Source organism: Mixophyes fleayi, chromosome 2 (assembly GCF_038048845.1).
Source record: "Mixophyes fleayi isolate aMixFle1 chromosome 2, aMixFle1.hap1, whole genome shotgun sequence".
Taxonomy (NCBI): domain Eukaryota; kingdom Metazoa; phylum Chordata; class Amphibia; order Anura; family Limnodynastidae; genus Mixophyes; species Mixophyes fleayi.
This window is the reverse complement of record NC_134403.1, coordinates 264,408,040-264,420,204: the sequence shown is the minus strand read 5'-3', so window position 1 is coordinate 264,420,204 and position 12,165 is coordinate 264,408,040. Positions and strand designations below refer to the sequence as shown.

The window sequence follows — 12,165 nt, the reverse complement described above, 5'->3', positions numbered from 1 at the left end:
CTGTATGCACATTCTATTCCAGCTTGCACTTACTAGCACCTCCATTGTGCTGGCGATACCCACACACAACTGGCCACGCCCACACATCATTGGCCACACCTCTGGTGGGATGGCACTTCTCACAATAGGTCCTTGATCATTTTCAACCCCAGGCCCATGTGGCCCTTAATCTGGCACTGAAGGCAGCAATTATAACCACTATGTCACCGTGCCACCCCTAGATGTATAGCATACTTGCCAACTCTCCAGGAATGTCCGGGAGACTCCCGAAATTCGGGTCAGTCTCCCGGACTCCCCCGCGACAAAACCACCATTAAACAGCGGGGACGGGACCAAAATGATGCAATTTGCCCCGCCCCATCCCGCCCTCCGGTCATGCCCATCTCCCGGAAACAGATTAGAGAAAGTAGGTAAGTATGATGTATAGGGTGATGCCCTATTTCCATTGAAATCACCATATTTTGCCAGACATGGGGTTTTTTGCCCTTCAGATTAATATGTCCCACTGTTCTAAAAAGAAGTTTCAGCTGTGTATAATGTAGTGGGACTATATTTATTTTAACAGAGCAACATTGAAAAGCCAAATTAAAACTAAACAATGTTTTTTACCTTCATGGTTTAAATCTGAAAAAAATACATTTGGCATTAACCATACAATGATATCTGGCAAAATAGATGCCTGTGTATAAAGAATGCTTTAAGCCATCACATTTCTCCTGGATTATTCATTTTTCAAATGTTCATGTTCAAGACCACTTCTATTTTCTCCCTTTACTGAAAATTGGGTAGAGTTTTGAGTGTTAATCCTTGAATTGCAGATTTAGTAAGCAATGAGTAATTAATCTGTAAATTTGATTAATTAAGTCATTTGTAGCATCTGATGATACGTTGTTGTGTTGCTCTGTAGTGCCACAGTGTTTATCAGACACAGTATGTGATATGTTCTGCACTGTGTTAGCAGCGAAAAAGTGCTACAACAATGGCAAGGACAGCTTGTGGTGATCAATCAGTTAGTAGGCTCCTGTGAATAAGTTAGTTATAAACCCTGTAATGCATTAGCGAAGTGTAAAGGCAGATGGGATCAAGGATTTCATTATAGAGCAGATTGATGGCATTTATGTGGTTTATCCCATCATTGAATAGGCTACTAAGAGTCCAGAAATACCAGCAGTTTAGTGTATTACCGTGAAAGCAAAGAGCATCTATGTGGTGAGTATGGAACAGAGCTCCAGTACTGAATGGGTTAGTAGCATCTTTCTGAGGCTTCTCCACTGGGATGTATTGTGACATAGACTATTCACCCTCCCTCACTCCCCCTTCTCCTATTACCTCCACTGCCCCCTCAATTCTTGCCTGTGCAAAAGGAATCCCACCCGCTCTTCACCTGCCTCCCCACTGCCCCTCTTACATATCTTTTTCATTACCTTCCACTGGTTATTTACATTGCTCTGACCATTCTCAGCCACTGTATGTGGGTTTTCCTCAGTAAGGGATCCCGGAGCTGTGACATAAAACTGGGAATCTGCAGAGAGCATCCAGAAGGTAGGAGAACTCAGTATCTCTGTGTCTGTGGGCAAAGTGTGTGTGTGTATAGTAAAGCACTATGAGTGTGTAAAACGTGCTTGGGTACTTATACCTCTAGGAAACCTGTGTACATGAGTGTCTGTTTATACATGTTTATTTGTGTCTGCATACACAGTCTTCTGTATAGTAAGCAATTTATAAATATGGTTTACTTGTCATGTGTAGGGGCATGTGCATATGTGGATATTTAGTGAACTATTTGTATATATTTCTTTCAAACATCTTTACACTCTGTGTTTAATTGGCAGGGCCTTAAATATTCTGTTTTTTTAATCTCTAATGCGTTACCTGTTTTTTTCTATAATTAGAGTATTATAGTATTTTATAAGGTAAGTTTTAATTCTGTGTCTAGTTGTGTAAGATTGTGTTAATACTTTTGTGTAAATGGTTAGATGCTTATTTAACTGTGTACAAGTGCAAGAGCCATCGCCCAATAAAAACCTAACTCCAGAGTCTCTAGTAGCATCAAACACCTCTGATTGCCACAACAAACCCACATTGTGTGAAGTAGCGTAAATTTCTTCCCTCACACAAACCTCTCAAGACCTCACTGCTTGATCTTCACTCCTATACTGCACCTAGATATAATCACTGTTGTTTCCACCACAAAAATAAGACTGCCCTCCCTCTGATCTCATTAGCAAGAGCATTTAAATGGTGTGTGTGAGGTGTTTATCCAATTCTCTTGTAGGAAATAGGAATGTGGTTGATAAGTCACCAAAATATTTGTTGGAGGTACTTGTGACATGTTTTTGTGATCCTTTTAGGCTCCCACCTTATCTAGCCTGTCCTTTACAGCCCCTCCTTATAAAACAGGGGGGACCTCTGTGTTTGTAGGAGCGGATCAGGCGGAGGAGAGCACAGCACTACATATTCTGCAGCCAGCAAGAGAGGGACAAAGAGACAGGGGGACAGAGACAAGGCTGGCACAGCTTGAATACAGAACACTGTAAGTATCATATTTAAGACATCATTGTATTGAGTTGAAGAGATGGGGAGGGAGACCTGAGCAAAGAAGATATTAACAGCTGTTATGTTCCATTGAGAAAGAACAATTGCCAGAGTTCTTAATGTATTGTTGGGTCTTGTGGCAGTGAAAGGGTGAAGCAGTAGCTCTCAGAGTGAAATGCGCAGACCATCCTGCCGTCTCCTAACAGAGGGGGAAACACAAATGGAGGGAGACAGAAAGGGAGCAGGGACAGGGTAGTGAGTGAGGCAAAAAGATGTAGAAGGTGTTTGTTTATTTAAAACCAAAAAAACTATGGATGTGCTGAGAGAGAGGGGGGAGAAGTGATCATAGGACATTAAGAAATCATACTGTAGGTTACATTGTTCTTTATTTTATTTTATAGAGCCCAGTGGCCAACAAATAAACCTGTTTTATTTTTAGTATTCAGTGGGCTTTCCCCAGCCACAGGGACCAACAACTGAAACTAAGTGATGTATATTTACAATATATTGTATACCTGGTATTTCAAAAGTGTTGCAGCACAACAGTTTCTTTTTATTGAGTTTGAAAAAAAATCAAAATAATAAGATTGGATAGGGCAGTAACCACTTATTGGATAGCAACACCTCATGCACATAACACCATTGCTTGGACAACTAGCTGTAGATGCTCAGGAAGAGGTAACAATAACCCAAATGTGACAGAAAGGCCAATGTATTCATTGTCAGAGAGGGAGGAGGGAGAAGGACCATAGGGCATGAGAGAAATGGGGGTACAGCTTAGGACATGAGATATGGAATGACAGCATTACACTACTCCATCCATCATATGTGTGGTCCAGACCAGCATATGTCATATATATATATATATATATATATATATATATATATATGAGAGGCTGCTTAGGATAACTGAAAAACAGGTGATAATTGGTATGGATGGTATAAATATGCTTATGAAGTGCAGAGATTATCCATATTGTGTGTCGTCATTTCTTTTTACATAATCCACTTTGCTCTTTATATGCCGAGAGACATATGTACAGGTGGAGCCAGCCAAATGGCACCATCAGGCACCTGTCACAGAGCCCACTAATGTTGCTGCCTACACCTAGCCAAGCCTCCTTCACAGAGGTGTATGTTAGTGGGTGAAGCTAATGCTGAGCAATCATTTTCTTTAATTATACAAGAGTTAGATTACACAATTTGGCTAAACAAAAAGAATTTCATCTGCATATTCTAACTATATGCCCACAGGGCAATTTTTATTGAAAAAAAGTCATACAATAGCATGGGGCTGACAGACAAGTTGATCGCCACAAAAATGCCTTAGAGGACCGCAACCAAACAACAAATCACTGCTGATTTGGCCTAATTGATATTTGCATAGTCCAAATAATTAATCAAATAAAAAAGTAGAGACTACTGATATATACTATGCCTTGTATTTATGAATTGTCAATAAATATATATAATTATGTCATAATGCACAATATTGACAGTATGTGAGGTACCACCTTACTTGCTGCCTAATCTTTCCAGTATATATAAGAGTGGGATGAGTTGTAGTTTATGTTTAATGCATGTTTAACGATAATATCTGAGGACATGAAAAGACAAAGCTTCCAAGAATATCTGAAAAGTATACAAATCACACACACAAAAGACACAGCCCATATACTATAGAACGACATCATAACAAACTGTGAGTGCGACAAAGATGTGTGACTTTATTATTCTCCCCGCTAGACCAGCACCTGTAAGCAAAGTGTTCCTCCCAAAATAATTGTGCCTACAAACTGTAACTAAACTGTGACTATCCCGCCATTAGTGCCATCACTTCCTGTCATGGCACCTCCCCAAGATCCTCTGTGCGTTAGCATATTTGCTGCATACCTCCAGCAGATTCTAGATATTTATAGAAAGGATCAAAGTAAGGAATATTGAGTTTACATTCTCAAAGCTAATTTTCAGAGAGGCTAGAAATCTATAAAATCAAAGGTTATACACTGCAGATGAATGGAAATGATATATTGTATTACACATGAGGTATTTACTGAGACTCTGAAGATAGATTCCCCGCCTCACACTAGTATTGAATTACCACCGTACATGAGGGAAAAGATATGAGCTGGCACAAATATTACCTCTTTTTAATTTCATTGTTCTGATATTAATAAAAAATAAATGTAAACTTTGGTCAATAATGCCTCAGAAATTCAGACTACCAGATAATTTTTTGTAAAATGTAATTTTTGTTTTGCTAATTAATGTCAGTGCTATAGACTGAGATTTTTTCATTACATAAATGAGTGCCGAAATATCTGTTATTTTTATGCATTAAGGGGTTAAAAAAAAAGGTGCTTTATTCATTTTGGCAAAAAGAAAATATTCATGGTCAGCTTGAAACAAAAATGATCCCCTCACTTTTACTGTTAATTTACTTCATTATTTTGTAGTTGACACTGTGGGGTTTCTAATTTATTTACCGGGCATTCAATTTGGCAATATACCTTTCCTAAAGTTCCTTAAGTTTCATGCCATTTTTTGATATTTACCAATGAAGGAAAAACATTTCAGTGTTAAGCGAACTTTTCACTGCAGTTGTTACTGTAAAGTATTACCTCCATTACAATCCATTACAGATAGTTGAAGCTTCTCTCACATCTTTAGGACAGTGTCCTGATGGAATCTAATACAAGTGGAAAAGTTGAGGCTGCAGTCTTTTGAGTTACTGTGACATCACTGGCCCTGTACATGTGGTTCAATCCACCAACCACACAGTGCATTTCAGTACAGTATGTCTGCCAAGATGTTACTCAAACTCCTACTGCTCAGGTAGAGGTGCAGATCCCTTCTAACAAGACAACCGGCTGCAGAGGAGTGACAGAGAGGATGATGGGCATATTTAGTTAAGTATAAACATTCCAGCTACTTTCTGAATATTATTCATCAATACTTTGATAAATATTAATGTCAAATAGTGGTTTTAATTAGGATTAGTTCCTCATTTACGTGGTGGGTGGGTGGAAAAATATTATTGAAGAGATTTGCTCATTAGGGTATCCCTTTGCTTCTAGATTCTATAATATACATTAGTCCAATGGCTATTATAAGTTTTTATCAACGTAATTTGTTGATCGCTATCACTTTTTCTAGGTTTCAAGAGTATACTTCTATCTGTACCAAACATACAAATTCGCTTTTCCACTGAAGCTGTTCCACAATTCATACTTCTATATGATCTATGTGTCCATCTGAATCTCTCTTTTCAATTCATTTTGGTGTGTTTCCTGACCTTGTAAGGTCCTGAGCTTGCATCAAATATTTTTGTACTGTGTGAAGGTAATTGTCATAATATGATTGAATGTTAAGAAATCCCATTACCATATGAAGATAATTCTGAAATTCCTTGCTGTCTGAAATAGTGATGGGTTCCATTCCCGACCATGGCCTTACCTGTGTGGAGTTTGTATGTTCTCCCTGTGTTTGCGTGGGTTTCCTCCGGGTGCTTCGGTTTCCTCCCACACTCCAAAAACACTGGTAGGTTAATTGGCTGCTATTAACTTGACCTTAGTCTCTCTAGGTGGGGTACTATAGAGCAAATAAGAAAACCCTGAGAACATTTACAGCAACATGGTAATCGTGAAGCAGTAATTCCTGACATACTGCCAATACCGACTGTTTGAAAAACTGACAGCCAACAACTGCGAGACATCAAAATCCCGGCACACAGATGGACGTCAGTTTCAAGGACGACATTATTATTCCTGCTATTAAGGGGGCAATGTAAGGAGGTGCTGGCTGTACAATGTTTTTTCACAAAAGCTTGTACATTTTACAGACGGTGCCTCCTTGCATTGCCCCCTTAACAGCAGGAAATGTGATTACCATGTCGCTGTAAATGTTGTCGGGGTTTTCTTAATCGCAGTAATGAGAACCGCCTCTCTCGGTCTGTAGGTATATTAGGGAATTTACACAGTAAGCTCCAACGGAGCATGGACTGATGTGAGTGAGTTCTCTGTGGAAGTAGTGGCACTATATAAATAGATGATGATGATGATCACTATGGGGTGTCCTCCATACATAAAGAAGTCAATGAAATTTTACAAGGTCTGTCTTTCAATGTAAAGCTGGGTACACACTACAGAAAATTACTGCAGATGTGATTTTTTTCTGTAACAATTTTTACTGACGACTGGAAGTCCCATTGAGTATGCTGGTTCAGCCATAAACACCTACATGATTTACCTTCAGATCGGTGCTCCTCATCTTTCATAATCATCTACTGAAAAGATTGTGACTTTGTACACTCTATGGAGATCTGCCACTGCTACACTGCTGGTTGTGAGTGTGTACACACTTCCACATTTGTCATCGTTCCATAGTTGATCCTGATTTTTAGAAAGTTTAGAAAACCAAATTTAAATGATACAATGTGCTTTGGGTCGATAAAACATGATCATGAGAGCATACACACTAATGCAATATCTTACCAAGTGGTCATTTATCGTGTGATCTGCACGATAATTGCATGAAATTACTGTAGTGTTTACCCAGCTTTAATCTGGTCTCAGAGGATTTGCTAAACAGTTTCTTTAGCAAATTTTCTTTTTCCATGTGTCAAGGTGCTATTTTGTTTAGATTGTAAGTCCAGTAATATTGTCTTCTCTAGGAGACAGACAAGTCCTCGTAAGGCCTCACCACTCTAAACCAAAAAACCTATCTGTCACAATAGCATGAGAACTGATCTAACCACGTATGTAATGATGCCCTGTCTAATTCAGCACATACAAGTAACAGATTATTGACCATATGTAAGCAACTTTAAGCTGTTTAAATCATACATGCCAACTCTCCCGGAAAGTCCGGGAGACTCCCGAAATTCGGGTCAGTCTCCCGGGCAAGCTGGCATTTCTCCCGCATCCCAATCTCACAGAGAATCACGCCATTTTGGAGGGTGGTAGAGGGCGGGACGAGGCCAATCGCGTCATTTTGGCCCCGCCCCCCGCCCTCCAGTCACGCCCCCTCTCCCGGAAACAAGTTTCCGGGAGTTGGTAAGTATGGTTTAAATCCACTATTGTTCTTGTTTTGATGTAGCTCTAGTCTGAATATAAAAGTGATTCTCTCTTTATATCATAATCACGAACAACCTATTTGGTCTTAGTTCTCCTGGGCATTCTTCCCACTGAAAAGGGAATTATCTAGAAAATTAAAAAAATAATAGTTTACCAAAATTTTACATTAATTTAATATCTGAATTTGAAAACAGACTGTGATAAACTCTTTATCACACAGCATACATGGCTTTCAAATTATTATTATGTCTAACAGCCTAATCAGAATCCTAAAGCCGGATGCTGTGTATTGTGTATATTAGATTATAGCAATACCTGATCAATATATTTTTTCCATTTATTATATTAAACAAGTTGTCCATGTTTAAAGTCTGCCTTTTAGCTTGGCTTGGAAAGGATGTAAGTTTGTGTGTACATGTGCATAGATTTCAATAGCCTCATACAAATGGAGTTCAACTAGTTGACAATCACACAATTTAAGATTCACAAGGATGAACAGCTTGCTAGGATCTTATTTCAGAACCAGTGTTGAGTGTTCTTACATTAGAAAGTCCCCACTGAAGAACAGTGGATCGATTCTCTAAGTTGCGTGCTTGCATATGGGGGTGGGGAGTTTCACTGTGGGTCATATGGTGTGGAATTATAAAAATATAAAAGTAGATATATACTTGAGCACACATGGACTGATCTTGGACAGTTATAACGTTAAAATTAAAGTGTCATTATCTGAGCTCCTAGCTCTTGACAATTTTACTCAGCTCTTGAGTCCAGTTACAGTAAAACAATTGCTACTTTATGAATGTACTATCTATCTCTTTCATTTATATTAAAAATTCACTAGAAAACAAATGTTTTTTTAATACATAATGAACTGTTTGTTACTATTCGGTCTGTTCCATCTTTCATTTTTGTAAATGTATTGAATGGTTTTAAATAATCATTTATAGCAGGAAACTGTATCTACCTAAGTAGTGGGCACCTGCAGAGTGGAGAGTGAGTGTGAGTAGAGGATGAAAGCAGGTGCAGAGTTTAGTAGCTGCCCCGTGGTCTGATTGGGAGGTGTATAGATGGGGCTGACATAATAGCCTGTTGCATTTTCTATTTCACAGACCAGAAACAGCTGAATAGAGCCTTTGTTAACTGGCTCCTTCAGGAATAGAGAAGGCAAAATACCTGACCCCCCTTCCCACTAGCTCTGCCTCCCTAGCCCTCTACTCCCCCCTCCAATTTCGTCCTCTTCACCCCCCATACTCCCTCCTTCATACATCTGAAGTGTTCGCTGCAGGCCTGATGGGTCCCTTTCTGGGAGAATAGAAGGAAGGAAAGAGCACACATATGAAGGGAAAAAAAAAGAAAATACAGATATGGACAGAGAAAGGTGACCACACGACTGCAAGATAAAGACAAACAATATACTAATACAAAAAGATGGACGAGGAGAAAGCATGAGTTTTCTGATTAGCTTGATTAAATGATGAAGATTGTATAGAAACAGGTAAAGCTATGGTGGGGGTGAGCTATCTTAGACAAAGCTGTTGGGGTCTACTCGTCAGAGATGTAGGGCTTCTCTCTGAGGTGGGGAGGTCTCTGGCATAGAGCCAAATAAGAGTTTTCCAGTTTCGCAGATGTTTCTGGTTGTTATTTTCTAGCCCCCGAGAGGCACCATGCTTCATGTTTGTGTACATTTGTGTGTGTGTGAGTGCGCATAAATATATAATACATGTATGTTTTAGCAATTAATTTCACCTTCTATTTTTAAATGTCCAGAACTCTTAAATTCTATATATGTGTATTCTTTGTAGATTCTGTGTATCTGTTTTACATATAGCTATTATTATTTCTCTGTTATAGTATGGTAAGTTATGTTTTTTCCCCACCAGAAAGCACTGTGTAGAGAGGTGTACTAAAATATTGGTAACTGAGAAAACTGGCAAGCCTCAAGAATGTGATGTCACTGTATTAAAATTAGGTATTATTATTATTATTATTATTATTATTAATAAAAGTATGGGATGTCTGGTAAGTATGCATTGTTTGTAGAAAGTGTTATATACAATATATGGTACTTGTATATTAGGATTAGGCAATAGGTATGTGATGTCTGTGTGCTCAGTTGTGGTAGTAGGTATGGGATATCTGCATACTAGGATTAAGGCTCAGATATGGGATTATGTCTAGTAGTACTATAGTATTAAATATACAGTAGCGTATAATGCACTCTGTTACTCTGCGCCTGTTCTGATTTAGACCATACGTCACAGAACGCAGCATCTTTTGATTCTTCTTCAAGCGCAAAGGTCACTTACTACAGGCTACATTTTCATGGGCGGACTGCAGAGGGGAATAGGAGTATACCCGCAGTCATTGCACAGTAAGGGTGTGCCAAGCTCGAATGCACGCAGCAGCAGTGTCCAATTCAAGGTTTGGGCATCTCTAAGGTACTTGTTTTTCAGCAGTATCACTTGCACCAGCTACATGTCTAGTGGAAGTGCCGATTACTAGTGATGACCGCTAAGTATGAATGCTAGAACATGTGTTTGAAATCAGGAGCAACTGTAAAAATGTATTTTATGTACAGTAAACATTAATTCCATCCTAATAAATATATTTCATGCAAAAAAAACTAATAAAACAAAACAATTTTTTTTATGTTTTTTATTAATGACTATATTATTACCAGGTGACATTAATTGAATATTTTCTTTCTTTCTCTGCGTTCCTTTGTGACTTTATATTCTACATATGTATTGGACGTATCCTGCAGTGTCCCATTTAGTACAGCAGAGCAGACCTAAACCCATATTTATCATCAGACGTATCTGTACATCTGCTCCTTGTTTAATACAGACGTGCATATACCCGATATAGGTGTGTTGTTTACAGCAGGCACATTACGTTCATTTTGCATTTGTTAATGATTTACGCCCACAGTGTATTTATATTAGAAGCAGATGGGTGTTATGTGTCACATCACTGCCTTTAAGGAGGAGGTAAGTATATATACTTATCGGTGACGCTCTTTCATAAATGCCCTTGCTGTTGGTGTGTCATGTCTCGGTATTTGGAGAAGGTGGTAGGTAAAGGAGTTAGAGGATTACCGAGGCAATACTTGTGTAACCCCACTCTGGTCTCCAGACATTCACTGCAGGAGTGACGGCTGTGTGGTCCCTATTTATTAATCTGCGGTATTAGCACAAATTTTCTATCACCGCTTATTTCAATGATAGATCACTGCAATTTATTATTAAAATATCAGCCGAGTGAGAAATATTGTCCTGGGAGCTGTAGGGCCTAACTTACCACTTCATCGGGCCAGGTCTCAGGGCATATGCACATGCATGACCAAGCTGGATAGCTCACGCATGCATAATGGGACTTAAAGCCTATGCTTTGGCTTTCAGTTCCATTTTCTACAAAAACTAAAAAAAAAAATATATAAAAAATGTAAATAAAAAAATAATTATTTTAAAATGTTTACCTTTGGAAAAAATGCTCTATTCAAATAAAAAAAAATTGTTTCATAATCATCAGCTATCGCCATCTTGAGAGGGGTAGGGGAAGAAGATTCTTATTCCTGTCCTACAGTTATGACAGGAAGGAGCTCAGGACACTCATGTCTGTTTGCACTCAGGCAATTAATTATTGTAGAGTAGCTAGTGACCACAGTACAGGAAGAAGTTAGAAGTTGGGGGCCAGGAGGAAAGGTGAGAACCTTGGGCCTGATTCATTAAGGATCTTAAATGAAGAGGATCCTTATTTCAGTCTCCTGGACAAAACCATGTTACTTGCAAGGGGTGCAAATGAGTGTTCTGTTTTGCACATAAGTTAAATACTGACTGTTTTTTCATGTAGCACACAAATACTTGATAGCTTATTTGCACACTGAAATTTAAAGTTGATATGTGTGTGCTACATGAAAAAACAGTCAGTATTTAACTTATGTGCAAAACAGAACACTCATTTGCACCCCTTGCATTGTAACATGGTTTTGTCCAGGAGACTGAAATAAGGATCCTCTTCATTTAAGATCCTTAATGAATCAGGCCCCTTGTCTCTAACGCTCCTAGGAAGGATCGGCCCTGTAAGAGATGTCTTTGTAGTCAGATAAGGTAGTGAATATGTGATTTGTGTAGTAGGCGGTGTCAGTGTTTTAGAATACGGTATAGGTATGTTATGGGTATTAGGATGAGGTTGTAAATATGGAATAACTGTATTAAGATAAATCTATAGATAAGTGATGTCTGTAGTAAAATCAAGCTGTCCTTGCATCTGAATGTGCACATATATTTTATTTGTATGTTCATGATCTCCCTGCTGTGGTATATGGCTTTTTATTCCTATGTGATTGCATTTCTACCTCACGTAGGGCTGAAGGCCATGCACTGCACAGGGGACACACACCTCTTTTATTATTAACTTCTCCACGTGCTCGCTGCTCAACTGTAAGTATCGCCACGTGCATGTGTACCTACAAGGCATAATCTAATGTTTTCCACAGTTACAATATGCTGCTGCATACTCTAGCATGTCACATGATAAATAAGGTAAATATGAA

At 38.7% G+C, this 12,165-nt stretch overlaps 1 protein-coding gene across 4 annotated transcripts in view; it reads left to right on the top strand.

Moving 5' to 3' along the window:
* The first annotated feature begins 1,340 nt into the window (after window positions 1-1,340).
* Window positions 1,341-12,165, top strand: part of BLACAT1 (BLACAT1 overlapping LEMD1 locus) — a 31,193-nt gene continuing 20,368 nt past the window's right edge. For 2 of the 4 annotated variants that reach the window (XR_012688133.1, XM_075196132.1), the window contains exons 1-2: window positions 1,341-1,542; window positions 2,352-2,533. The gene's annotated coding sequence lies outside the window, so the exon portion shown is untranslated. Of the gene's footprint in view, window positions 1,543-2,351; window positions 2,534-5,205; window positions 5,438-8,719; window positions 10,365-12,165 lie in introns of those variants that run through there. The other 2 variants (XR_012688134.1, XR_012688135.1) reach the window with 2 other exon arrangements.